Source organism: Lissotriton vulgaris, chromosome 7 (assembly GCF_964263255.1).
Source record: "Lissotriton vulgaris chromosome 7, aLisVul1.2, whole genome shotgun sequence".
In the NCBI taxonomy this organism is placed as follows: domain Eukaryota; kingdom Metazoa; phylum Chordata; class Amphibia; order Caudata; family Salamandridae; genus Lissotriton; species Lissotriton vulgaris.
Window position 1 is genome coordinate 1720271696 of NC_141695.1, and position 23642 is coordinate 1720295337.

The window sequence follows — 23642 nt, forward strand, 5'->3', positions numbered from 1 at the left end:
CGTCTAGAATCAATATTTGACAGAGGTAGATTGGACGGGCTCCGCTCCGCTCCAGGCAGGTGTGCATCATGGCATCACGCGAGCCTGGACCACCCCACCCCTGATGGGCAGATAGAGCAGGTCGCTGCGCAACCCCCCACCCCCCAGGCTGCCCCGCGAGCTATCACCCTACCACGGAATCCTCATTTTAAGACTTAGGTGAAATATGAAAATGGAACAAAGCAGATTCAAACATGGGACAGAGTTAATTAGCTAAAAAAAACAGCCCTCCTCGTTTGCAGAAGGAGTAAACAGTGTAAGACCTGAAAATGCCACAGAGACTATTTTTAGGAGCATCGCAAAGGAAGGGTTAATGCGCCTGTGGCAGAGAATTCTCTGAAACCTGCAAGCCACAGGATCCAATTCTAGAGGGATAGCTCCGTGGGTTAATGCACCAGGCTGCAAGAGATGATGGCCACGTAACCTCCTGGTCCGAAATTCAACCCTCGTATTATAGCTCAGTGAGTTGGTGCAACCAACGCTGACAGGTGTGTGCAACCTGTGTGCCACTAAGCTCCAATCTCAGTAAGATAGCTCAGAGGATGAAAGCGCCTGTTGCCTGGTTGGGATCCCTATACTGAAGCTGACGGAGCAGGTGTGTCCCTAGCAAATAGCTCCTACAGGTGTTAGGACAGAACCGGGCCCCGCTGACTCCGCCTTTTATCCATCCGATTTTAATCAAATGGACACCCATTGCCGTATCTGGAAGCATCATTTCGTGCGATCAAATCCACCTCGATTTCCTGCTGTCAGTTACCAACACAACAACACAGACAAAGCCAATCCTTTCCGATGTTGTACAATGAGGGTAGTTTAGTGAGCCTCAAAAGCACTGCCTGGGCAGCAGGGGTGCAACCGTGCACCCCCGCCCTTACACACATAGCATGTGACGCTGGGGCAGCAGCTGTGTAAACTCTCACACACTCAGAATAGGCGAAGCACTCGCAGTGCGTGGTCAGGTCTCCTCGCACGCACAGAAGAAGTAGTCCAAACTTCACGCACAAGATACACAAGCGCACACGCGCGTGCGTGTAATGGACACATGCATTCAACTGGTGCAGTCTGATGGCGAGATTCCCGCTCTCCCTCTTGGCGCACTACCCTGGGCTTTAAGTGGGCCGGGTCTTACCGGTGCTGAGTGCCGGCAGTTTTTAAAGGGGGGCCCCGAAACGGGTCTTAATCGGACTCTGTTTTGTGCTGTGGCACAGGCGGTCTGTTTTATACCAGACTGCAATGACAGCAGCTACATCGATGTGCACCTGCTCACACTGTTCACTTCTCACTAGTGGATAAGTTACGTCATGACGTCATGCCAGGTGAGCGTTGCAGGGGAAGGGAAATCCTTTCAAGAGAGTCATTTTCTCTCTGGGTTTCCCTTCTCTTTTTGAAACTCAGAAGCAGCAACATTGTCATGGTGTCACCAGGGCTTTAAGTGGAAGCTTTTTTCAGTATTATATATAACAAGCAATAGTTGCTGCTTATTTATATTTGATGTGACTTTCCGGAGCACAGAGACGGGCGTTCAACTCTCCAGAATCCCCCTGACAGGCTTTCGCAGATTGTATAAGCGAATCCTAGCCCCCCACGAGGACCGTGGACCCGAATTGGGAGGGCACTATTCAAAACAACGCATCCAAAGGCTAAAAAAACGAAGGAAGCAACTTGTTTGAAGCTACGAAAAGCTTTTAAATACCTTTTGGTACCAGTAGACAGAAAATACTTGATGCGAGGCTGGCTTGTAAGGAAGTGAGGTTGGTCCTTAAACCTGTCTGTATTCAAAGGGTTCGAAGCGCGTAGACGTGGAATACCAAACAATCGCTCACAACAACTGGTTCTGGAAGAACTAATTGACGTTATTGGAAAATAAGCAAATGTGTTAAATAGGTTAAACAAAAAAAGAAATGTGTATAGAATGCGATAATGTGTTTCATTCAGTGCAATATTGTTTGGTATGATGAGTATGAGTGTGAATGAAAGGTGTTTAAGTTTTTCTTTTTCTTTTCAAAGTTGTGGATTTGAAAGTGGTGTGGCGTGTAAATTTAGTGTCTTTCATGAAAATTGTATGTATTTATGGTGTACAGAGATATAAATATGTATTAGTCATTTTTACTAATGTGTAAAAAAACTTCTTTTCAAATTAATTCAAATAAATGCAATTAATAAGCTTAAAATGGTTTGATAGTATACCCACACATTTTCATACAGGACTAAGTTACAAACAAAAAGCATTATTGGCAATTGTTTTTGGTGGTTCATGTATCTGTGCTCAGCCTTACTGCTCAGAGCCACACCCTTTATTGTTATACAGCTTATTTATCTTATGCAACTAACAACCATTGACAAAGCCAATAGTCCTGACTTGTTGTAGGTATGATTTTACTTGGTGTATCATATCTGGATGCAATGACAGAAATAGCAAAATACAAGTTTGGGGGGCACACTCGAAAAGGGTCTCTATCGGGCTCTATTTATGGGCCTCGCAGAGGTAGTCCATTTTCTTTTTTGTGCGCATGTTCATTTTGCTCACTACTGAGTAGTGGAGGTAAAGGCATGACGTCATGCCAGGTGAGCCTCGTTGTAGGAAGCCTCAGTAGCATGTTTTGACGCGGGTGGTGGCTTCGTTTAAACTCACCCCTGTGAAGCCGCGTTGCCTTCTGGGAGCAGTGCTTCTAGTACACTCAGCTTCACGTGAAGCCACTCTATACGGGAAGTGTCTGCCTGGGCATTTCCCAGGATGACGACACCGGTCTTGGGGTACTGCGGAGGGTGTATGGCGTTATCCATACATAGCCTTGCTGTACTAAGGAGGGGAGAGAGCGAGCCTGAGCGGGGAATTTCAAATCTGAGGAGTGCTAGAGCTGACGGCTTGTCAGAGCAGGGGGTACTGCTACACTAGTTATCTTTATTTAGACATGCCCCTACGTGGCTAGGCCACACCCCTTTAGGAGGTTTGCCCTGCCCCTTTCAGAGCACCCCCAGTTTTGTTTTCCCACTTAAAGCCCTAGCGCTACCCTTGGTTTGTTGTTGAATTCCACCATACATTGACCCATTTTTCGCCCGAAGCTGCCCCCTGCACCCCCACCCCTCTGCTGGGTGTGTGGGTTTAATGTCTACTCTTTGCCTCTCTAATCTTGCCTTCTTTGCACTCATGTTATAGAAAACAGTGGTCCCTATTCAGGGGGGATACAGTGTGATAGATAACCATACACTAGAATAGAATGTATGTCTTTTGTCCAGTCGGACAAGAATTTATTTTCATAGTATTTTCCAAAAGTAGTATCAAATAAAACATTCAAATGACAAGTGGGCACAGCCGTGACCCACAGAACACAAGACAGAACAATGAACACAGAATTGGCCGAAAGGCAAGCCAAATGGGTCTGTACACTTGTACTCAGTATAGACAGACACAAATTAATCATTTAACACCGTTGCACAATGTGTTATAACTTGAGTCTGGTGGCTGGGGGTCGCAACACGGGAAACCTCACCCGGTCCGGACACGGAAAGGATTGACAGATTGATAGCTCTTTCTCGATTCTGTGGGTGGTGGTGCATGGCCGTTCTTAGTTGGTGGAGCGATTTGTCTGGTTAATTCTGATAACGAACGAGACTCCTCCATGCTAACTAGTTACGCGACCCCCAGCCACCAGACTCAAGCTATAACACATTGTGCAACGGTGTTAAATGATTAATTTGTGTCTGTCTATACTGAGTACAAGTGTACAGACCCATTTGGCTTGCCTTTCGGCCAATTCTGTGTTCATTGTTCTGTCTTGTGTTCTGTGGGTCACGGCTGTGCCCACTTGTCATTTGAATGTTTTATTTGATACTACTTTTGGAAAATACTATGAAAATAAATTCTTGTCCGACTGGACAAAAGACATACATTCTATTCTAGTGTATGGTTATCTATCACACTGTATCCCCCCTGAATAGGGACCACTGTTCTCTATAACATGAAATTGCCCAAGGTCCCTGTCTAAATTTCCTTTGGGTTCCCTTGTTCTGTATAATAGTTCTTTGCACTCATAGCTGGATAAATTGTTTTACATTTGTTCTGTTTCAAATACAAAACTAGTCTACTTTCACCGCCCCCCCCAACATCCTCCCCGCCCTAGTATAATGGTTACTTCATCTCTTTCACAAGCAGACCTCTAATAAACTGATCTAAACCCAGAGCGCTTTGAACCCGAATTCATTTATCATATTAATTGGGAACATAGTTACAGCTAGTGTCACATATAAAAATGCACGTCACTTTGTACACAGATGTACGCAAAGAACATTCTCGGGGGCGTAGAGCTCCACTACAAACGCCAGTGCTTAATTAGTGCTGGTGCTTGCTGGTGCTGGGCATCGACACTCGTTTTTGGGAACTAGGGGGCATATTACCAACAACTAGCGATAATTATCGCTATGTTGGCTTAGCGGCAATATTTTTATCGCCGAGCTGCGGCGATTTTTATCGCTTAGGAACGTTGCTATTATCAAGGTTTATCTCCTAAGCGATCAAAATCGTCCGAAATGCATGAATATCGCTGAAAAGTCAGTGATATTCATGCATTACCGAGCTAATGCTCTTAGCCATGTTATCCACCTACCTTTGGATAACTTGGCTAAGAACTGCTATGGGGCAGGTGTTAGCTTTTGGAAATATTCGCGCTTAGCGCGAATATCTCCAAAAGTTGGTAATAGGAGATAGCGATGTTAGCGACTGTTTCCAGTCGCTAACATCTTGGCACGCCCACTTTGCATGTCATTAGTGATAAATATCACTTTCATGCAAAGCGGGGCCCAAGATGGTCGCTATCTCCTACTAGCTGTCGCTAACTGGTGTTAGCGACAGCTAGGTAATAGGGAGATAATTTTATCTCCGCTTTCTTGGCTTTTACAGCCAAAAAAGCGGAGATAAACCCCCTTGATAATATGCCCCCAAGACTTTTTCCTTCATCAGATCCAGAGCGAAAGAGAGAAGGGAGGAAAGAGAAAGGTGGAAGAAAATGCACAGCCCACATTTTGGCTGTGAATTAAAAATTCCCGTGAGTCAACAATGGTTTCTTACTGTCCGTCAGCCCCCACAGACATCACCCCTCCCTTCTCACTCCGAGTATTCCAGCCCTTTCTAGACTCTCTTTAAACACCTCCTTTCGGTTCCACTGTCTCACTATTGCTGGTTCTTGCAGGCCTCTTGTCTTTCTTCCACATGTATCCTATTGGGTCTGTTTTGTTGGTAACCTTCTGTTTACTGGCAGTGTTTGATGTGACCGGCTTTGCTTTTGAGTCGAGTGTTGTACATTATATGTTTATTATTTTCTGTAACTTATTTGCGTTCCTTCGTAAAGTGCTTTGATTGTATTGTAATCACTTTATTCGACTTGAACAATGCAAATCATAAAAGTAAATAAAAACAAACAATTCATTAGAGCTGACAAACAATAAGAAATAATCCATCCCAACAATACAAGCGTCTCAGGTATTAGAATGTAAAGGGCTTTGATGCAATGTTCACACTTTATAGAACCACATATAAAAATAAAGGCAGAACACAGGGATGAAAAAGGCTGGTGCATGTGATGCTGAATGCAGGGGTTGTGGAGGGAAAGCAGGAGGAAATAAACCGGCCAGAGGGTAAGGGCTCAGGCCCTGGCAGACAGCAGCAGCCAGGTGCGCGATGGCACATCTGGCTGTCCCAGGGGCAGCTTCCCCTGCACACACTGTCAAGTATATCAGCTGACCCTGCCAGGTACCAATGTGTGTGTGAGACAAGCAGGTCTGCAGAGATCTTAAGGTGTCCCATTTCAGGCGCAGGTAGTTCATCCTAACCTGATTTTTACAATAAATGTGCCATATACGGCACTTACACAATTCGTGGCACACATGCCAGGCTGCCACAGGGTCTGTGGACGGGGGGGAAGTGATTTACTATTCTAACTCCAGTTCTAGAATATCTGGGGCAAGTACAGCTTTCACCAAAATTGACCAGGAGGTCTACCCTCTATTCCAATCCCTGTCCTGCTATATTTTGTGCAAAGTTAAAAATTGTCAAAAAGGTGTGAAATTATGTAATTTTGCATTGCCGGGAGGTGCTGCCCCGAGGGTGCAGTTGGAGGCAAAAACCATGACACAGAGGGCCTCATTTATGAGAAATGATGCATTGCTGCGTGAAAGCAGCGATGCGTCACTTCTCAGTGCGCACTCCTTGCGACATTCCTGATGCGTCATATTTAATGTATGACGCATCATGTCGCAAGGAGTTACAGATACGTCAGTATTTCTGACGTATCTGTAAGCGCAAAAGTGGCGCATTGCTGGAGTGTGTCACAAAAGTGACGCAACTCCAGCAATGCGTCCTTTCACATGGGGCAAGCCCTATGTGAAAGGGCCTGCGTCAGTCTTACGCCTGCGGTGTGGAAGGCACAGGTTTTGACGCAGTGAAATCTCATAGATTTCACTGCGTCACTTCTACGACCCTCCCTTGCGTCAATACACCCCCCTTGCATACATTATACCTGGCTCAGGTATAATGTGGCGCAGGGGTTTACAAAGTGACGCATCTACCTAGATTTGTCACTTTGCAAATATGGCGCAACATGGCGCATTTTTTATGCCACTGGTGCGTCATAAAAAGTGACGCAACGGCGGCGTAAAAGTGACGCACAGCCTCATAAATGAGGCCCACGGTACTTTAAGTGGCTTTGGGTCCGGCTGGTTCATCCACTGGCTCATTTTGCCAGGGAACATTCAGACATTTGCTTGAGACATTATCAATCACAAACTGACAATGAGCCAAGAGGGACTATTTTAATCAAGAAGCGGACGTGCACAGTGTGTAATGAGGACTGATGACAGTATCGACAAAAAAAGGATAATACAGATAAAATGGCTACTTAATTGTCTCTACCATCCGTTTTCTATACCAATTATATTGTGCCTGCCTTGGTCTTTGGTTGTGTCTGCTTTCTCTTCTAAACAGGGTCTTTCTGATGAACCCAAAGTTAAGGCGCCTTAGGCTTTACAGGTACATAAACATCACAAGGTGGGAACACGAAGGCAGGAGTTATGACAGCAACATAACAGACATATAAGAAGCCACATGTCATTTGGTGGGCAGTTTTAGCTTTTTATCCAACAGCACTTTGCACACTGGGATTTAAAATGATTTCTTATAGGATTAAAAAAAAACACATGTCCCAGAATCCATCACGCTTTTATCTAAAAAGCTAGGACTTGCTTAAGGTGCTCCCAATTACGCATGGCCTCGTCCCCTTTGGGAATGTCCCTGAGCAGTATACTGGAGCCCACAGACCACACTTTAGGGGGACACTGAAACTTTGACGTTTCTCCCCATAAACTCATCACATCTCTGAAAAGACACCCGTGAGTATTTTCTGTATCTCTGTGTTGAGTTTGTTTGCAACTATCTAGATTCGTCATCATGTCATCCGAGTAAGGGATTATTATTTATTTCACTTTAAAAAGTCAAAAGGAGGCTACAATTCTAACCAAAAGTTTTTCTGCTCCCAAAATATTTCCAGAGAGCCCTACCAAATACTAGTTTCCTCCAGGGAAAGACAGGAGTGACAAGTTTAGTCAAAATGTGAATTTGTCATCCATGAGAGAAACCAGTGTACAACTGGCGTCATGATGAAATGGATGCTGCTTTCAAACACCTGATGCTAAGAGGCGGCAGACCCATAGAACCACCACAAGACCCAGGTAGACCGTCCGCGTATCCGTTGGTCAGTACCCTTTACGTGTGAGTGGCAGAAGCTGGACCATCGGCCTGAGCCCGCTTCCCAGTACCTGTAGTGGTCTTTCAGTGGAGCCAGGCTTCTATTTGTTCTTCACAATAGGTCCATTATATTGGGCATTAAAATGCCCTCTGGGGTCTCTTCCATCTGAGTGGTTGTATGTCAGAATATCAATATCAAAACTTCAGTGTCACATAAATATTGTGGAATTACATTTTACAAAAAAATGCTCCAAAATTGCTGCGTTGGGTGTAGATTTTCTATTATAAACTCCAATGGGTGATATTTTTGTCAACAATATTGAGGGCACAGCATTTTCATCAGATGATGTTTAGGCCACTCTGTTCTGGTATCATAGGGTTTGAGCACCTCTCTCTCCTCTCCCAATGGTTTACTCTCTAGTCCTCCATCAGAGGTGTCTCATCATCCCTTTCATTCACCTCCAGGACATCAATTCCAGGCCCTGCTCCTGCAGACCACCCACGTCTACACGGTGTCCACGCGGTTTCTGACCAGGGTGTCATTGATGGCAGACTGGATCTTCCTGTCCCTGAAGATGTAAATAAAGGGGTTGCAGGAGGCGCTGAGCATTGCAATGAGGGTGGTGGCCAGGAGAGCCCAGGAAGGGACAGCGCATTGGGGGCAGTAGAGCTTGGTCATGTTGAGCAGATAGAATGGGAGCCGGGTGATGGCCACCACTGCCACCTGTAGGACCATGGTGTTGGCCATGTTCCTCTGCTTGAGATAGAAGGTCTCATTGCCGCCCACAGCGCTTCTTCCAACGACTATGTTCTTCACCTTTTTGAAGATCATAATGTAGAAAGCGGAGGTGATGAGCAAAGGCAGAAGGACGCAGAGGTAGAAGAGGACGTAGACGATGAACTCCGGATTCAGAGTGATCTCTAAGGAGCAGGCCACCCAGCACACTCCGGAATCCAGGAACGCGCCTGCCACCGTAGATGAAGAAGAAGTGTTGGCATTGACAAGAGACATAAGTCGAGACAAGTTGTTGTAGCCGGACATTGGAATCACAGCTATGACGATGCCGACGGACCAACAAGAGGCAAACTGGAGATTGGCACAGCGAGAGGTGAACAGGAAGTGGTACCTGAATGGACGAGAAGAAAAAGAAAAAAAAGGATGAAAGTGCCTACAAGTTCACTGCACCTAAAGTATATGCAAGGATCATAAGCCACATGCGGAGATCAAACTGCTGGGGGGAGTTTATATCGGTGCACCGGAAGCAGTTATCCCACAATTTAGGATTCTCAACTATACATATGAAAATATATTCGACAGTATACCTTCCCTGGCAAGGTTACACACATAACCACCTACACTCCCCTAGCCAGCATTTTTGGTGGCTAGAGAACATATGAACAATGTTTGTTTTCTACAATTTCTATTTCTATTTTAGGACCCCTTACAAATGTCTTTTCTCAAGACAATTTTGCACTTGGTCTCTTAAGCAGTTAGAATAAGAGAATAGGGATTCTTATAGCCCTGATGAATGCCTCTGACCAGTATCATCACTTGAGAGGGCAGAAACGTGTTGGCTCAACATGGATGCATGAATCATTAAAACCAAAGAGCATCCACCCTCCACCTGTCTGATTTTTAAACATATCTGAGGTACCCACTAATAAAGGGATATCCTTCGGTTTTCCTCTGGGTATCTTTAATTTGATGTAACTTTCCGGAATCCCTTGTTTATCCAGTATATCAAATATCAAGAACTCCCTCGCATTGAGGTCGAGTCCGCCCGGTAGTACCATCTTACTAGAGTGGGATGAGAGTGAAGCATGACACAAAATGTGGGTGAAGCTTTTTCATCCAATATGACTGGCATGGCCATGTGTATCAGTGGGCAAGTATTAGTCCAAAAAGAGCATTCATAGTCATTACATATAGACTAAGGTTTGGCCTGAATCAGCCATTCATTGATTGACCAATGTATCTCTGTGTGATATCTGGTTACACGTTCAGTTTATGTCAGGGAGAAGTGTATAGAATTCCTGGTTTTAAGCCTGATACCATTCCAATCAATGGTAGAGTGGGTGCTCCGTTATTACCGCTATGACATCTATCCCCAGTTCAGCCATGGTGGGAGTGGAGGCTCCATTATTCCCACCGTGACGTCAAAGCCCTTTCCAGCCAGAGAGGATCCCCCAGAATTCCCACTAGACCTCTGACAGTAGTCCAGCTGTCAGCAGGGAAGATTCTAAAGTAATCCAGGTATGACCTCTGACACGTGTCCAGCTAGAAGGAAGGGGTTACTACATTAGTCCCATCATGACCTCTAACCCCCAAGTTCAGATGGCATCTGAGAGGGTGTTCCATCATTCCCATTCCATTTAACAGCAAGGGATACCCTAGTATTCCCACTATTTATTCATTTGAAAAGTTTTATATAGCGCTGGCTAGACCCGGGGTATCAGAGCGCTTTACATGAGGAACACATTCTAATATAATGCCACCCTCCATAAAGCCACCTAATGGTGGAGTGGGCCCTTCACTCCCCCCAGCAGGAAGTCTAACATCTGCCCATCAAACTGTCTTGTAAACACAGACATATTCCTTGTGGAAAAACCCATAACATAAGAAGCTAATTACTAATCATGTCCACTGTAAAAGAACACATCCACCAGACCAATAGGTTGATTACCCCCTTTCCAATATGTCGACCAATGACCACCTCCATTTTTGGAACCCAGTATTGCCAAACTGCTTGCAGAAAGCACAAATGAGCCTCAACTATGTGAAGTATCCAACCATGATGCACTATCTTTGTAATTTTGGCACACCTGACAATCCAGCCAGACCAGTCAAATTCAACTGGGGATGGAATTATTAATTGAAGCAAATGCATGACTATGACACGAAGGACCAATAAACTCTAGTCCTATTTACATATACATTTAGAGTGCGGTGACATTCTTTCACGATGCTTAAGTGGGCATGCCAGTATTACCTGTAAGATGGTCAACCAAGTGGCCTAGTGCACATTTTCTTTTAAGAAAGTCACCATAGTGGATGTTTGGTGAGTAAGCTCTTCTGTAATCCTACGATGGAAGCCCCCTAAGCAGCCCGCTAATGGTCGCGAGCACCAATATTCCCCAGTACGGGAGGCCGGTGTGACCAGGATCGTCGGCTGGTATTACAGAGATCTAGACAAGAAAGCAAATCTAGAAGATTTGACCCACCTGGTTGGGAAGGCCACGGCACACAAGCGATGAGTGGCGATCAACAGGTGATGGAACGAAGACACAAGGGAGCAGGCCAACACGCCGCACACCACGACGAGGCATCCCTTGAAGGGCACGGACAGCTGCAGGCAGGTGACGCTGAGCAGCAGCATGGCAAATAGACATTGTGCCACATCGGCAAAGCCCATGGAGACCAGTGCGGCCGAGGTGAAGGAGCGTCGGCGCTTCCACCAGAGGGCCTTCATCACAAGGCCATTGGCCAGGGTTATGAAGAGGATGAGCAGCACAGAGACGGAGAAGCCCAGAGCGGCGAAGACCTGGTGTTCCAACCCTTCAGAGTCTCGAAGGCTCCAGAAGCTGTCGTGGATGGAGGGCATCGGTAGATGGTCTAAGAGACTACCGAACGACATAGCGGCAGGTGCACGTATCAGCCTTAGGTGGTCCAATAGCTGCTGGGGGGAGATAAAATAAACATAATGCTGCAGTTGTTACCAAGAGGAAGTAGCTCATCTAGTGACTTCAAGATAATGTCTGGGCCTTTGCAAAATCTCATGGTATAACTTCATCCTGTGGTTGGGCATGCAATGACAGTGCACAACTTGGCAATGGTGGCACACAGGCAGTTATGCTGAAGGCCTCTGCCCAGAGTGATCTTGATCATCAAAAAGGTGCCCTGATTTTGGGTTGGTTCAGGCAATTGGAGTTATTGATCCAACACAAGTTTGAGTTGGCCAATTTTCAGAAACTCTAAAAAATGTCAAACTTTGGAGCATATTCTGAGGAGTTGAGTAGAAAGAGGGTCATTTATGTGCACATGCAGTGACAACCACTCTAGATCCTGGCTGCCTATGGCTGGGGGCATCGTTTCTGTCATATTATAGTCTTATAGGCTGCTGCTGAGGACTTCACCAGTTGTCAAAGGCCATGAATCTGAATTATAACAAGTGGGGGACTATAACGAGGCAGAGAGCCTTTAACAACCAGTATAGCCTGAGGCAGAAGGGTTATAAGGTGACCAGAACATTCATCCCACTGAGGGTAGAATGTTTTAAATTAAAAAGGCAGAAACAACACAAAGATACATATTGGAATATTAGAGCAGAAGGCTTAAACCATCAATTATTAGCTCTCCAATGGATCTCTCAACATTCCAATGTTCTAATGATGGTTACAATGCATTTATCTGATTAGAACATGCACTAAACCGTTTACTTTGGTTCAAGCAAGCATAAGACAGGGGAAGGGGGCTGTGACTACTTCTATTCACAAGCAATAGTGTCAATAGGAGACAGCCACACAGGGGGGGAGTGGTGAGGGGATGGAGAGGGGCCTACGGGTAGAGGAGAGACAGTGGGCGTGGTATAAAAGACAGCTTGCAGGAGGGATACAGATAAGAAACCACTAGCCTGAGAAAGAGAGCAGGACCAGATTGATGAGTGATGTGCATGTGAAAGGAGGGACTGGAGTACAGGGGGAAAGAAGAGAGAGACTCGAGGGAGGAGGGGTTTGGGGTTAGGGGAAGCAAGTTTAGGAGAGAACAGGCTATGCAATACAGAGACTAGGGTGGCGAAAGACTACAGTGGAAAGGTAAACATGTGGGGATAGATCGAAATGGAGGAAGAAAGTATAACTCGCAAGAATGCAATTTAGACATGATAGTGCCTTGACGAGCCGGCAATAACAGCAGCTCATGCCTTCCAACTTGAAGAACAATCGCATCGTGGAGGAGGGGGTGGGGCCTTGAAGGGGGCGGGGCCTCATACGAAGAAGTACCTAGGAGGCTCTTTTGAACCCACCCTGACCCCAAGCCACCTCCTCCCAAAAACAAAAAGCTTACTGAGGCTTGTGGCCGATGTCCTGGGGTGTTTTCACACCCCTTAATGGACGTCGGCAGTTCATAGCCTCAGAACACGATCTTGAACCCCACTATGTACAATGGTTTTCATCTTGTTTTGCCTGCCAACATGTGATATCAGCTCCTCACTGGGAGACCATGTGATGGGAGCTGATATTGTGTGTCACGCGGTGGCACCGTGTGAGTTGGCAGGTATGGGAACCATTGACCTGGCCATGATGGTTTTTGGATTCGAGCATTTCCCCAAAATGGAAAGTTGCACTTACCTGACAAAGGTCCCACTCACATACCCGCCAAAAGACCAGCATCAAACAGAGACCTCCGAAAGGAGACAGAGTATGTTTGAGGGCTCAGGGGAGGGGCGTCTGTGTCCCCCGCCTCCGTCTGTTTCTGGGTCCAGGGCCAGGTCCGGCTGGCTCTAAGTTTCTTTGTTGCGTGTTTGTAGGAAGGACAGAGAGAGGGTGAGGTTACGAGGTGAGATGGTCCACGCAGTAAGTCAATATTGGAAGAACAGAGGAGAGCGAACAAAAATGTCCCAAAGAAACAAGGAAACCAGGAAGTTGGGGTCACGTGTATTTGCTGGGAGGATAGCGCCTTTTGTTATCCCGCGCTGTACGCTATCACTGTGTGGACAGGAGCAATTAATAATAATTTGTCATCTTCTTTGCATGAGTGTCAGAGTGAAGGGAGGAAAATAGGAACTTTGCAGCAGAACAAGCGAGGATTCGTCATAATATCCTAATTGCCTCCCTGACTCCAGACCCTACTACATTGAAGTAGGTGCTCCCTCAGACTCATAGTGTTATGTTATGCAGATTTGTAGAGCACACTATCACTCGTATCTTGGGGCTGAGCACATGTGAGTCTAGCCCCTTCTAAGGCTCCGAAAACCCATGTCTTCAGCTACTTGCAGAATTCAGAAGTCTGGGGAAGCTCTTGTGTGTAGCGGCAGTCGGTTCCATCCTTTAGGAGCGCTGGATCCAGTTTTCCGTATGTGTGGGATGTGTACAAGAAGGAGTCCAAACGAGTGTGGTAGCTAGAAGGTTTATGAATGCAGATGTGATGGGTGAGGTATGCTGGGCCTGTGTTATGTAGAACTTTGAAAGTGTGGGTAAGGAGTTTGAATCGTTCTTGTTTGTGGCGCTCCTTCAGGTGTACTGTAATGTGAGTGTGTGTCAAGGTGCCCACCCGCTGCCCTACCACCCCTATTATACCCCTCTCTAAGTGCATGCACTCTTTGGTATAATTAAAAGTGCATATATTTACACCAGGCAACCTACAGTACAAGCAAGGTGTGCAGTCCCCTGCTGTCCTGCCAGCAGCTCTTCATACATGATTAATTAATGAATTCATGAATACATCTTTTCATTAGTGTGCATCTACAATATTTTAATCTCATGCTTAGTGTAGGAAAGTGGGTTTCTGTTGCAGTAACCCCGCCCCACACACACATTTTGCCAGACTACTGGCGCACTTCTATCTTGGTGTGCCCTGGGTCCCTGCCAATCAGATTCCCAGGGCCGGTGTTCTTTCCCCAAAACCAACCCAATTGGCATCTCTGGCCACAGGTCAGCCCCTGGTAAATGGTACCACAGGTACCCAGGGCACTGTGACTAGGGACAACCTCTAAGGGTTGCAGCACTTATTGTGACACCCTTAGAGGCCCTGTACCTTTACACACACACTACCTTTGCATGCTGCATGTTTTGGTGCAGAACAAAGTAAAGAGTCGACATGGCACACATCCCTGTGTGCCATGCCTACCACCCACTGCCCTGGCATAGACCAGTCACCCCTCTTGCTGGGTGTCCTATGCCAGTGGTGAGGGTACAGGTGCATGAGCCCAGTACCCCTACAGTGTCTAAGTAAATTCTTAGACATTGTAAGTGCAGTGCTGCCATTAAGAGTATATGGTGCTGGGAGCTTGTCTTTACAAACTCCTCAGCACCCTAATGGCTACAGTGAAAACTGAGAAGTTTGGTAACAAACTTCTCAAAACATTAAACCCCAAGTGGGATTTAATGAAAAATGCATACAGATAGCATCTCAGAGATGCCCCCTGAAAACTAACCCACCACTAGTATCCAGGCTGAGTGGCTGCTTTCAGCTGCCACCACCAGACATGTTTCTGGACCACGGGTTGAGAGCCTGCTGCTCTTTGGGGTCTGAAACAATGCACATCCTGGGACGAGGTGCCAAGTGTCCTCCCCCAGGATTGGCAGGGTTCACGAAGGGGAAGCTTTGTGAGCCTCTCCAGACCATTTGCTGCTTTCAGCAACTAGTCACCACTGATTTTACCCCCCACTTTGGGCGGGAGAGCCAGCGGGAAAAACAAGTGAGGGAAAGAGGTGTGCCCACCTCTGCCAACTCCACCCCTCAGGAGGGGGAAGAAGGTAAAGCACAACTCAGAGTCCCCGCCATCTTGAGGAAGGGGGGACCGAACCAACCAGGGGCAGGCACCTGCCCCCCTCCCACTGGAGGGTGGCACGATAGGGGGAGTACCCAACCCAGGGAAGGGACCCATTGGTCCCTGCCCTTTACCTACCTGTAACACCCCTAAATCTAGTATTTAGGGGGCACCCTGAACCTTGCTTCCTCAGATCCAGAAATGACAAGAAGAAAGGAAGAAGGACTGAGCAGCTGTGCAGCCAGCTAACAAGAGGAAGACGCCCACTGACTTGGCCGCAGCCCTACCGGCCCGTCTCCCCTCAAACCTGCTCCTGCAAAATCCTGGCGTGTCCTTCAGCCAGCAACCTCGAAAACCCTGGAGGACCTGCCTGCCTTTACTTCCAAAGACTGCTTCTCCAGTGAACACCGGATTTGTTCAACTGCAACCTCTGGCATCAGCCGGAAACCGTGGGCCTAATTTATGAAAAGTTACGCATCGCTGCGTGAGAACAGCGATGCATCACTTTTCACTGTGCCCTCCTTGCGACACCAATGATGCGTCATATTTACAGTATGACGCGTCATGGCGCAAGGAGTTACAGATACGTCAGTATTTCTGACGTATCTGTATGGCGCAAAAGTGACGCATTGCTGGAGTGTGTCACAAAAGTGATGCAACCCCAGCAATGTGTCCTTTCACATGGGGCAAGCCCCATGTGAAAGGGTCTGCGTCAGTCTTACGCCTGCTGTGAGGCAGGCGTAAGAAATTGACGCATTTGTGTCCTAGAAGTGGCGCAGTGAAATCTTATAGATTTCACTGCGTCACTTCTATGACCCTTTCTTGCGTCAGAAATCTCCCTCTGCATACATTATACCTGGCGTAGGTATAATGTAGCGCAGGGGTTTACAAAGTAACGCATCAACGTAGATGTGCCACTTTGTAATTATGGTGCAACAAGGCATCTTTTTTACGCTGCTGGTGCGTCACAAAAAGTGATGCGTAAAAGGCACGCACGCCCTCAACCGGCACCCAAGCTCCCCTGCAAGAGACCGCAATATAGTTGGTGTGTCTCGTCCAACAGGGGAGTACTTGGAATAAACTGTTCTGATGCAGAAAATGACGCTCGAAGGTTGGTGCACTAGCACTCTTACCGCCTGTCTAAACCCATAGGTTTCTCAGAGGAATTCACATTTGCATTCCCGGTTGAATAATCAGCGGCTCTTTCAGGCTTCCTTTGCTCTTCTTCCTTCCGGCGTAGTGTCCGAGTCACTTGATGCGAGACTTCGCATGGTATGCCGGGATATGTAGTTCTTGCGCGGGTGTCTTTAAACGGGTCAGCGCAAAGAGGGCAGGCAGTGATTACAGGCGTGCTGAACCTGACAGTTTACACCTTCTCAAGGTAGGCTTTAAAATGGAGGACATTTTAAAGGTTTACACATTTTTCCAACTTTGCAACTGTGCTGCATTCTACAACACACATACAAGTTGGAAAACGTATTAAAGCTTAGTTTTTGTACTGGAAGGGAGTCCTTTTAGTTCAAAACCTATAGAACGACTACCCTTGTTGCTGGACTTGGCCCTTCTGGCAGGTTCACCCCTGAACTTTTTGCTTTTTACATGTGACCTAGGGATGGTGATTCTTGGTTCCTGCGCACTTTCACTGTGTCCCAGTGGAAAGTGCGTGCGCACTCTGAGGGCGTGTGGTGAGATAGGCCTGCCCTCCCATAGGAATGCATGGTGAATGTATTTGTCCCTGGTAGTTCCTGATGCGTGGGGTGTGCAGGCTCGAGTCTGGTATGTGCGGACTCGTGTGATTGAAGGCTGCGCAATGGTGTGTGCAGCGTGTTTGTGTCTAATATGGAAGTGCCACTTCTAGAAGTGTGCCTGTCTGTGCAGTGAATGTGCTGGCTTGTGATTGGCTGGAGCTGGCTGGTGTGCCAGGCTCCATGAGTCATGATAGGTCTGCCCCGGTGGTGAGTGTTAAGATTAGCATGAGTGATGTGAGGGAGGAGTACACCTGGGACCTGAATAGGGCTGGGCTTTCCCCACACAATGCTGGCTCCGCCCCCTGTGGTGCTACTGATGACCCTAGCCTGGCCAGTGAAAGGAAAGGGTGGTTGAGCACATCACAGTGCTCCAAAACCAGCTGCGACTGGTTTTCCCCCACCCTGCACCCTGAGTCAAAGGAATTTCACTGTATAAAAAGGGGCTGTGTCCCCTTAGAAAATGTTCTTGTCTTGCTACTTGAATCCTGCCTGGGGCGTGCTGCTGCTTGGGCCCAGGGGAAGGCTTGCCTCCCTTGGCCCTGACCAGCCCCTGGATACCTGCTGGCCTGTGTTGCTGGGACCCCTTTGCTCTGGGAGTCCTCCCTTGGGGGCTTGATGGTCTCTGCCCCCCCCTAGCACCTGGGAATCGCTTTATTTTAAATTGCCCTGTTGCTGAGGGAGCCTACCCCTTCTGGTTGCAGGTTATTATTGGCAATGCGATGCTGCCCGCTTTCCGGAGGAGATTACCCTGGGGTGGGGATCCCCCTTCTGGTTGCCCGCTTATTTAATTATTATAATTTACGGGTGCCACCCGGTTTATCTGCCCCCTTAGCGAGTGCCCACCTCGCTTCTATGTTTATTTTCTCTACCGAGGGAGCCTACCTCTCATGTTAGCTCCGACACGAGAAGCCGCCGCTGTGGCAAAACCGGAAGTCCGGCCCACGCCTGCCTGACTGTGGGCGGGGCCGGGATGGACTCACTTCTGCTTCCCCCTGCCTGGGGGAAGCCATGTCCGCTTTCGACGGTCTCCCGTAGGGAGAGGGAGACTGGAGATGCTGCCCTCCCGCTCTGCCAACGATGGACGCTGGCATGGCCTGGAGAGGCCGGGAGCCTACCCCGCCTCTCCGAGTGGCCGCAGAAAAACCCGGAGCCTTGCGGGCTCCATGTGAAGAAGTCCCGGTCCCGAGATGTGGACCGGGTGAAGAGCAGGGTAGCGGGCAGGGCGCTCTGTGAAGGCGGGGCCGCCATGTGGTGAGAAAGCCCTGCAAAGCACTACCGCCGCACCGGGCAAAGGAGACGCCCCCGCAGGAGAGGAGATGCAGCCTCCCACCCAGCAGGTGAGTGCAGGCGTCCCTGCGGGTCATTCCTCTGTGCTCCCTCTGCCTCTGAGTCCCCGAGGGGCTCCAGGGGGCATGATTTGGTATTTTCGAGTCCCCCGAGCGGAACTCCAACGATGGGCCATCTTCTGTTCAAGAGCCCACGAGGCTCCCTGGGGGCATGGTTGTTTTAGAGCCTGAGAGCTCCAACGTTTGGCACAAGTGGTTGCTCGGGCCCAGAGGGGCCCACACTTTGTTGTTTAAGGGTGGTGGTGTCGGGGCCCGCCCCCCCCGTGCCCATACCAGCAGTACCCGTTTTCAGAGCGGCCCCGATGGCAGCGGGCCGCTCCAACCTATGGGGCATATTTAAGGAGCTAAGGAGCCAGAGTACTCCCATGTGCACCATGTGTATTCCCAGAGCTAGAGGGCTCCAAAATGGACCTATGTTTGTTCTAGAGCCTAGAGGGCTCCAGCAGTCTGCGCAGTCTTTTGTTCCTACGGGCCAGTGAGGGCCCTGGTCGCAGTTTTGAGTCACAGCTGCCCAGCAATTAGTGGGCAGCTGCACCGTTTAGGTTTTCCTTTCTAGGGACATGTTCTGGACTTAGGAGTGAGTCGCACTCCTTCATCCCTACCATGGCCTTCCCCAGCTGCGCAGCACTTAGTGCCAGCTGCAGCGTTTAGGCCCTGTTCTGTCCCTGTCCTCAGCTGCCCAGCAAGTAGTGGGCAGCTGCTACGTTTAGGTTTTTGGCATAGTGGCGCAACCTGGACTTTGTTGTGAGTTATGTGCTTCTTAGGGTGCTAGGAAATGTACTGTGTGTTGTATGTTTTCCGCACCCTGTGTTCTGGTACCTCTGAATGTGTTTTTATGCATCATGTACAAAGTTGCTTTCCTACACAGCTGAATGTGTTTTATGCGTCAAGGGGCTTTCCCTACACCGCTGAATGTATGTTTATGCATCATGTGTTTTCCTTCTCTACACCCCTAAATGTTGTGAAGCATCATGTGTAATATGTTCATGCTTATACCCCTAGATGTATGGGGATACTTAGGTGGTTGTTCTTCCTAGTACAGGTGTTGCTAGTGAGGTCCTGGTTCCCTGCGTGACATTCTCCTAAGGTGGTTAGGGTTGCGTAGGTGGTACTTACCTCTTACCAGTAGTTACTGGTTGTGTGCTCTATGTTTCATTTTTGTCCTACAGTGATTATTATTCTAAAATCTACAAGTGCATATTCCTGACAGTGGTCCATGTGGCCCTGTCCTGTACATAATCCCCTGTAAATTCTGCCTGTGCCTGTTGGCACATTGTAAAGTGTGTGTTTCTATCTAATGTGTTTTGCAATACAAAGGCTATTTTTACATATACCTTGTGTGGAGTTCCTTTTGTGGGGGGCCTGGGATGTTGTTGCTTTTGGGTGCGTGCGCAAAATGCTTTACACATCGTCTCTGAGATAAGCCTGACTGCTCGTGCCAAGCTACCAAGAGGGTGAGCAGGGGTTATCTTGGCGGGTGACTTCCTTGCCCTGACTTAGAATGGTAGTTTCTGCCTGGCTTTGGCGCAAGCCTCAGCCAACCAGGAATCCCATTTCTAACACTTGTGCCTTGGAATATGGCAGCCTGAAGTGTGCCAGCACTGAAGCAGAGAAAAACAGCAACATATCTTGGCTGATATTGTGATGTTTTTCTCTCATCCTGTTGAATGAGACAACATAGCCCAAGAGCTACTCAACACTTTTTTTTAAACAAATTTAATTGGGTGTGCAAGAATAGAAGCTCACATATCAATGTTGAAATGGCATTTTGAGTGTCAAAGAAAGCGGCATGACACAAAGTTATTGTACATGCATAGTAGTATTTCAGATCTTATATTGGTTATAGCGTCATTGCATAGCGATGTGTATAAATATTGCCATTAACATTAGTAAATGAAATCAATGTCTGCGAGAACAAGCCTGCTCAATACAAAGTAAGAACAATGGGGCGGATTCACAGAACTAATCTGAGATAAAATCCTAGATTTACTACTTTTGGTATTCACAGAAGGCATTTAGTAGTAGTAAAGTTAGGACTCCTAACTTTACTACTACTAAATGCCTTTTGTGAATACCGAAAGTCGTAAAGTTAGGATTTTGACTCAGTTTAGTAGTAGTAAAGTTAGGAATCCTAACTTTACTACTACTAAATGCCTGCTGTAAATACCATAAGTAGTAAGATTAGCATTTTATCTCAGATTAGTTCTGTGAATCAGCCCCAACAATATTATCCCCCTACCTACCTTCCCATCCCGCGGGTGCACTTAAAGCTGCGTGTCAATTGGAGGAACTGTTACGTCTGCACCTACTTTTATTGCTTGTTGTTTGCATGCTGATTGAGCGATACAGTGTATCAGGGGTCTTTGTCAAGGAAACATAAAATTGCCCACGTTTTCGTCCTGTGCAGGGTTAAGGTATAGGCATAGGATGATGCGCGCTGCCCTGTGTTTCCGGTGCTCCTAATCTGGGGGAGTTCTCAGTTACCCTAGGTGGTAGCCAAGTCCAATGCTTTGAAGGACTCAAGGAGGAGATCCCACTCCATGGCAATGGGCTTTTTCTGCAACGCTTGTTGTTCTTCCATACGTATTGCACTACTTTACGCTAATTCCCATTTTTCCACCTCCTCTCTCCAGGCAAATAGAGTAGGTGGGGTTGCCAACTTCCAATTCCTGGTAATGAGACTTTTTGCCAATATGAGAGCTAAGTCTGCAAATTTTGACTGTAGTTTGCAGCCTTTCGGGTGAGGGTACAAACCAAGGAGACAGCTCTCCTCTGCTTTCCAAGTATTTCCACCCACCACCTCTTGTAATGCCGTTGCCATCCGTGTCCAGAATGTGGAGGGGGGGGGCAAGTCCACAATATATGTATTTGGTCAACATCCTGCTCGGGGCATCATGGGCACTTTGCTGCTGTTGTAGGGAATATAGCATGTAGCCTAAGCAGTGTGAGATATGCCCATAATATTATTATCATGTATTGAATACATTTGAGACGCAAGTTACGGGATGTCAGTTTCGGGTATACAAGCAGGGAGCTCCATTCCTTGTCCGTAATGTCCCTGTCCAGGTCTGTTTCTCATCTAGATCACAATTTCAATAGGGGTGAGGGTGCATGTTCTTCTGTTTCATGGTATAGCCAGCGTACTAGATGCGGACTAGTGCCCATTAAGTAAATTATGCGTACTAACTCATGTGTCGGTGGTTCGGTCCCTGCCGGCGCCAAGTGTTGCTTGACGTAGTGTATGAGGCTAGCATGTAAAAGAAACATAGTGGCACATTTACAATAACTGGCACATCCCTGCATATCATCAGGGATGCACCAGTTATTGTGCGTCAGGGCTCCGCCACCATGGATGCGCCGCATTTACAATGCGGCGCACCATGGGGCAAAAACGAACCGATGTGTGACGCATCTGTGCCGTAAAGGTGGCGCATTGGTGGAATTGCATCGCAACCGCGACGCAGCACCCTCAAGGCTCCGGGGTGCCCCATCTTGTAAATGCTGCGTCAATCCTTACGCCTGCTTCAAGCAGGCTCAGGGTTTTGACGCAGCATGGGCTTAAAAGTGACTGAGTGAAATCTTGTAGATTTCAATCAGCCACTTTCAGGAGGCGTTCCTGCGTCAGAACGACCCCCCCTGCACCTGAACGCCTACTTCTGGTGCAGGGCTTTACAACGTGATTCATCTCCCAGATGCGTCACATTCTAAATACCCTGCAGCATGGTGCCTCTTTTACGCCACCGCTGCGACACAAAAGTGACGCAACAGCAGTGTAAAAGAGGCGCAAGGGGCTTGTAAATCTGCCCCATAGTGCCTGGTAGTCCTTGCTCATTCATAAAGTCAGTGTGATTGAGTAGTGACCCATCCCTAAACAGTGCTCCCACCGTGGCTGCTCCTGCCTGTTTCCAGACAGCCAGTCTGTGCTGCGTTAATGTCCCAGTGGGAGTAGGGAGGTCCAGGAGTGGGATACTGGGGGTGTAAGGTGTGATTTGTGGGGTACACTTCAGGGCCATCCTCCAATAAGTGAGTGCTATCCTAAGCAGCGGGGGAGCCATGGTTGGTGGCGCACTCGGGGCACAATAGTGTTTGTAGCATTCCTGACGGAAACATATTGGGAGTGTATGCTATTTCGTGCAAGTTACGACCCACCATCCAACAGAAAGCCATTGTAATTGGCTAGCCATGCAAAAAGCCCTAAAGTCATGAGCCCCCATGCAACCAGCCTCGGATGGCAGCTGCAGTTTGGACAGGCTGACTCGGCACCGGCCCGCGCCCCCATGTTAAGTCTGTCAGTAAAGTATTTAGTACTATATATTTGAATCCCCAGATAGTTAAACTTGTCCAGGGCCACAGTTATCTCGGCCATTCCAAAGCGGACCGTGATCTGCCGAAATCCCGCCCTGAAGGAGAATGCATGTGATTTATCAAAGTTCATGTGCAGTGGCTGACAAGTTCTCCTGTAGGTCCCTGGTGTATAATATGATATCATCTGCATATAACGAGATCGCATAAGTCGAATACCCCACCAGAATCCCCCAGCTCATGGCACCTTGGCGTAGCATGCGTGACAGAGGTTCTAAGGCCAGCACAAACAGTATAGGGGAGAAGCAGGCATCCTTGTCTCGTGCCGCATCATAAGTGCAGGGGCCTGAAATGTGGCCTCTTGTAGGTGAGGAGATATACAGTAGCCCAACTAAGCGAATGAAATTCTGGGGAATACCGAATCAGGTAAGGGCGGACAAAATTAATTCTCAGCTCAGCATATCAAATGCCTGGTGGAGATCCAATGAGAGACATCCCACTCTGGGAAGGGCGTCGGGCAATGAGCACATTACCTGGTAAAGACTATGTATGTTCAATTAAGTATTTCTCCCTGACACAAAGCCACATTGGTCTACATGCTTGAGTTTTAGGAGGAGAGGGAGCAGCCGGCCGGCCGGCCATTACCTTGCTCAGTATTTTGTACTCTGTGTTCAGGAGTGACAGGGGCCTGTATGTTGGAATCTCTGCCAGGCGTTGGCAGTGACACCACTAGGGTCTGTGCCATTGTAGGAGGTGACAAATGCAAAAATAACAGTTGATGGACAGAATGCAGAACAATGTCTTACATTCACCCCAGTACAGAGATCTGGGCCTAAATCCATCGTTTTTTTGCACTCCACACCACCCCAGTTCAGACATGGCCATATGCAAATCAGCCTTGACCCTGTACCTCATGGGAACAGTCGTGCCCGTACTGCCAAGCCATGTCTTTCCTGAACCGGAATCGAGCATCCTAGGACCGGGA